Raw genomic sequence first — 6,000 nt, forward strand, 5'->3', positions numbered from 1 at the left:
GTTTCGAGCATATTACAAGTTACGGATGGACCACAAGTGTAAAAAAGCTTAAAGTGGTGACAATTCGTGACAAAGGAGGGGCAACAAGAAAGGAGGGACATCACACAGCTTAGTTGAAATCGGAATTTAATACTTATTATCAGCAGATTTAATTATTTTACCTTATTAGTTTTTATGTTGTTATGTTTTCATATTTTGTATCAAAATAAATATATTTATAGCCATTATTTTTGGTATGCTGACAAACATCTTTAAAACGCTTAGTTAAAATTTTGAAATATATTTTGAAATAGTGTATGTAGCATATGTTTCGTTTCTGGAACTGCTATTTTATGTTTAAGTAATAAAGCGTGATACGCAACAAGAGCTGTATGAACACTTTGTAAGAAAGGGGGGGAGGGTATTGAAAAAAAAAAGAATGACGCCTTTTATGAAGTCTCATACCATCATTTTAAGTAAAAAGTGAAATTATGTTCGAAATGTTGCGAATTTTCAATATTACTTTTCCGTACCTATACTTCCAGTAAAAAATGATAATATATCTATCTATCATAATACCAGTTTGAAAATTAACAGGTATACCACCCCCTTCCTCTTTACTGTTCAAGCCTTAAATAAGAAATTTGCCAATTATTGTTTTCGATTATATTTCTGATTGACGTTTGGAGACAAATAGGATAAATAATTGGTTAAAAAACAATGGAAGTTTCTTCAAAGTATCTTAATATGAATAAACAATCGTTTAACGCAGTCTGTTATGAAGAGGTAATCTTTTTTCTATTAATATGAAACGTGTTTTGACGAAAAAGTTGGCAGAATATTTACGCTTAAATTAGGTGAATAAATTCTAGTGTTAGCTACCACTTTAGCTTTAAAGAAAATTACACTCCTTTCAGACAGAAATGAATCGATTTTTATGCATTTTTTTAATAAAATTTTATGCATACCATATATTACTAAATTCTTGTAGTGTTTGCTTGATATATTTTAGCAGAAATTTGCAAATGATTTATCGAAAAAAAATTAAAAAATTATTTTTTGTTGATACAGGGATTGTAGCATCCTAGTAAAAATAAAATAATGGTTGTATAATTATAACATTTTCTTCTATTTTTTGATGCAACGCCATATTTTAACCGACGCTTTCGTTACCAATTTAAGTAATAGTATTTAGTTCTAAAAATCAAATACTATGTCATTTTTAAAATTATACAGTGTCGTTTTTAAATTGTCTTACTTAATCTTCGAAATAAACCATTGATAAAGACAACTCACGATTAATAAACAACATCCTTTACTGAAAATAATTGTTATTTTAAACTGAATTGCGAGTATTCAAAAGTAATCTGTAAATTTCCATTCCCAAAAATGATATGAAAACGCAAGTATGAAGAGAAAGATGGCTCCCTAGGAAAAGAGGAAAAAACGATGAAGGGATGTCATTAGACAAAGATATGGATGTGACCGACTCTTTTATTGACTTTTAATGAATTTTTCGAATTCTCTGAATGATTGTCGTTTGCATCGGAATCATTTGTCGGTTTTCTAATGAGGAAGGATGTTCGGGAAAAAGATTCCAAATCGATCGACGTAGAATTATTAATATCCTCGCAGACAAACAATTAATTAACTCGGAGCAGCACTTTATTTTTGCAATAAGAAATGTTCTACTTTCATATTTGTGAAACGGGACTTTATTCATGAAATACAAACATTTCACTACGAAGTATCTCTAATGTAATTCCCCCAGCCGTCTTCTAATATTTAATTATAGCGTTTTATTTACTTATTTTTATTTATTTATTTAAATGATATTTATTTATTTAAATGATATATATTTATTTCGTTAAAATATTTATTTTAAAGACTCGCCGAAAGAAAGACAAGTCCTTATACACTTAAATATGCTTGTAAAATTTTTATTTTCAGATGAGCAAATAAAATATGTCAAAGTATTATTTTCTGTCGCCCATGTACAAGCTTTGTTTTTTAACGGCAGGTACTGAACTTTCGTTCTTCATCTCAGTGTGCAGCTCTAGTGCGACGTAAATAAAAATAAATAAAAAAAACCTATCATCTCGGAAGATGCCGGAAGTGTTGCTCATTTGAAGCTATACAGTGGGCGCCTGTGAACCTAAGTCATGGAGGTGACCCACTCCACGATGCCACAGATACCCGTTCATGGGGTGGGCCACATTCACACGCATCAGAGGACAACACACAGAGAGAGAAACATCCATGCCCTGAGGGGAATTTGAACTCGCAGCCATTGGCTTCACAGTCAGGCACGCTAGCCGCTCTGCCACCTGGCCGGCCCACTTACAGGCTGGCAAATTGACTGATGATTTGTACCATTTCACCCTGATCGTCAACTTTCTAAAATATAATTTTCCTTTGTTAATTATAAACAAATATACTTTAATATTTTGTAAGAGCTTAAGTACACCAGCGTATATATGATTATGATCAGAGACTCCAACTACAACGCATTCTCTGTAGTTTCAGAAAATATTTTTCCTAGTTGAAGACAGGGTAATATTTGAATAAATTAGACGCCACTCAATACAGGTAATTTAAACAGATACATGTCAAGTCATTTAGTTGAAGTTTATCACCACATTGCATATAACTACTTTGTCATCATTTAGAATAACCCTTTTATATATTCTATTTGCATTCCCACCACCTCATCGATCAAGATCAAAATGAATGGGACCTCAACAGGCACCCACATATTCTTAGACAGTTAAGTTCAGAAAGTTCCATTCAATATTTTTAAAACATCTGTTAGTTCAGTTCTCTACCTCTGAAAAACGAAATAGAGTTGGAGTCTCTGCACATTATACTTGTCAACTTCAAACAAGTGTTTTTTTACTCAGTGGCAGTAAAGTAATGATTTTATAGGCAAGTACTTGATTCTCTTTTCGCCATTCAGTAAAATACAGTAAGATTTCTAAGAGTTTTTTTTAAAAATTACTTAAATGTAGTGGTAATGAAAGGCACATTAAATCAAATGTGTTAAATCAAGAATCACGCATGAATACAAACCCACATTAAAAATAAAACCTTTCGGAGTATGAGGAAGGATTCATTAGACCACAAATCATTTATAGTGGTAGTTAAAATTATTCTTAATTAGATGTATACATCCAAGAGAGGCGAAAGTTCTTCTATCGCTTTAAATATAAAATTTTCCTGTAGCAATGATAAACACCAATGCATAACCTCTTCACTACTGTATAAAGTACTAGTATAAAGGAATATATCAAAAAAAATATTTTACAGTTACGAATTTCTATTTTACTTCCATCAATCGTAATAAGAAAAGCAAAATGCGAATTATACTGCCAGGGAGCTAATAATTTTAGGCCCACAAACCGAGGGTTTTAACTAAGTAAAATAATATAAATATTTCAAATGTTAAATTGCACCTAAAGTAGAAACAAATATGCATAATGTCATATTTAAATACAATTACGAAAAGATTTAATAATTAACTAGAAAAAAAATAAGTTTTAAAAAATTTTTAAAGGTTTTTTTTTCTTTTTTTTACAATGTGATGCAATACTAATGCTTTACTGCATGAATTCTCAGTTTCAAAACTATTTTAATCATGCAAACGACGCAAAATAAATAATTATTGAAAAGAATTTAACATTGACTACAAAAAAATATTTAATTCCTGGGGTAAAATTTCAAAATTATGGAAAGAAAACGCAAAAAGTTAATGTTATTAAATTTATGTATGTGCCTTAGTATAAAACAATTCATTAAAATACACATGAAAATATTTCTAAATAGATATAAAATCGAATACTTATAATACTATGAGATTTCACTAGATTACTATGCTGTTATAAATTTTGCCATAAGTACCAAGTTACACATACGTAAACCTGCATGCTCTTGACTGTATTATTTTTAAATATTAAGTATATACAAATTTAATCGCTTCTTACGGATCACAGAACTACTAAGTCAAAAGAAAAAAATATTTTCTGAATAACTGAATAATATAATTTTTAAAATTCGTTACATATTGGAACATTTGGTTTTAGCGTCATTTCTGCCCAAATAATTTACATATTCTGTATTGATTGCGAATTCCCCAAAAAGCTTAAATATCTAAAAATGTTTCAGAAAAGGTAAAACTTATAGCATGTTTTTACTACCCAAGAACCGAAGTAATGAAGAGGTTACAACAAAAATAATACAGAAATGGCACGAATTCGTTTAGAAGAAATGTAAGGAATCGCTTTATTATTGACGCCAATGATGTTTAATTAATTCTGGTAAAAAGGCACTATTGGTATTATGGTAATTGGTGCAGTTTTAGTAGGCACCAAATGTAGATACTATGTATTATGTCAGTGCATTTGATACATATTCATACTGCACCAATACTATGAAGCTTTAATATAGATACTGTGAAAAGTGGTTTTTTCCTTCCTACCCTCTAAGATATGTACCGGAGAAAATCTCGTGATTGTGGTAAATTTTGACTGTCATGAGTTGGCCTCGAGCTACAGATCATGCCTAATTATTCTTAGTACAGTTAATCTTTATTTTGATGGGATGAAATACTAAAAATGTGTTTTGCTTAATCTTATAACGTAAAACCATCGGGAAGGACAAGATATAATACATTTAAAAAATTGAATTATTTTAGCTTCATTTAATTGTGTTGGTATATGTCTTTTAGATCTGTGCAGGATATTATAGTATTTTCTGCACTCGTATAATGATTGTTTAGTTTTTCCCCTCCCATCTAAGAAACGGGTATTCGGCTAATAGTTAATATTAAAGCCTAATTAATATATGATTTCCTCCTATTCTAGCGAAAGATTTTTCATGAATATTAAGAATGATAGCAAATAATATTCGTCACCAGGGCTCCAACTATATGCTTTTTGTAAAATATTTTAGGAAATGGTAGATAATTAAAAACTAAAGTCTTTGGAATTTTCAGCAATTTTGCTGAGATTTTAATAGCCTCACCACTAATGAGCTGAAGTTGAGTTGAGTTGATGATGATAAAGAGGATTTACGCCACTTGATTTTATACTCTGTGCCTTGAGGGAGATAAAGTTTAAATGAATTGACATTTCAGGGTTGAGATGAGTAAATGATAATAAAGAATGGAAGTTACAGAGTGATCATGGAAAAAAAGTAAAGCTGATTCGATGCCTACGAGGTAGAGTCAGTAAAATTCCCTGAATGGTTCCCTACATTCTCGCACGTGTTAGTTGGAGCGGAAATATTTTTTAAAGGTTATCAGTACTCATAACGAAGAGACACAACCATCTGGAATTCATTTCTGGTACTGTCAGCATTAGCTGTAGATCATTTTTGACGAAGCAAATTTCTCATTCGTCCGGCTTTAAAATGTCGTCTTTAGAGCAGCAGACAGACGTATAATTTTACGTTTTGCTCAGAAAATCACACTCATAGACCCTCAAAAAGCTGTAAAAAGCACATGGAAACGATGCCATGAAAAAAAAAACGGCATGTGTACGAGTGACTTAAACGTTTTCGTGAAGGTCGCGCAGACATCGTAGATAATCCTCGGCGTCCTTCCTTTTCCACCGCATATGAAGGTTCGAGAAAACGTGCGTGCGGAGGTCCTCTGAACTTGGAATTTTAGATGTTCACAGCATTCTCCATGATGAGTGAAACATGCATCATGTCTGTTTGCACATGATTCCAAAAATATCATTACCTGAACGAAAAGACGTGAGTGAACATGTACAGGGATTTAGTTGTCATAGTTGATGAAGATGACAGCTTCTAGAAGAAAATCTTAACAGGTGATGAGCCGTGGAGCTTTCCTTACGACCCTCAGACAAAACGTCAGTCAAGTGGATGGGACGTTAAACCATCACCAAGGAAGGAAAAATTTCGTTTGGACAAAAAAAAAAAAAAAAAAAAAAAAAAAAAAAAAAAAAAAAAAAAAAAAAAAAAAAAAAAAAAAAAAAAAAAAAAAAAAAAAAAAAAAAAAAA

At 31.2% G+C, this 6,000-nt stretch overlaps 1 protein-coding gene across 2 annotated transcripts in view; it reads left to right on the plus strand.

Moving 5' to 3' along the window:
- LOC107437036 (uncharacterized) overlaps window positions 1-6,000 on the plus strand; it is a 325,463-nt gene that overhangs the window by 305,353 nt on the left and 14,110 nt on the right. The window lies entirely within an intron of this gene.

Source organism: Parasteatoda tepidariorum, chromosome 6 (assembly GCF_043381705.1).
Source record: "Parasteatoda tepidariorum isolate YZ-2023 chromosome 6, CAS_Ptep_4.0, whole genome shotgun sequence".
Lineage (NCBI taxonomy): Eukaryota > Metazoa > Arthropoda > Arachnida > Araneae > Theridiidae > Parasteatoda > Parasteatoda tepidariorum.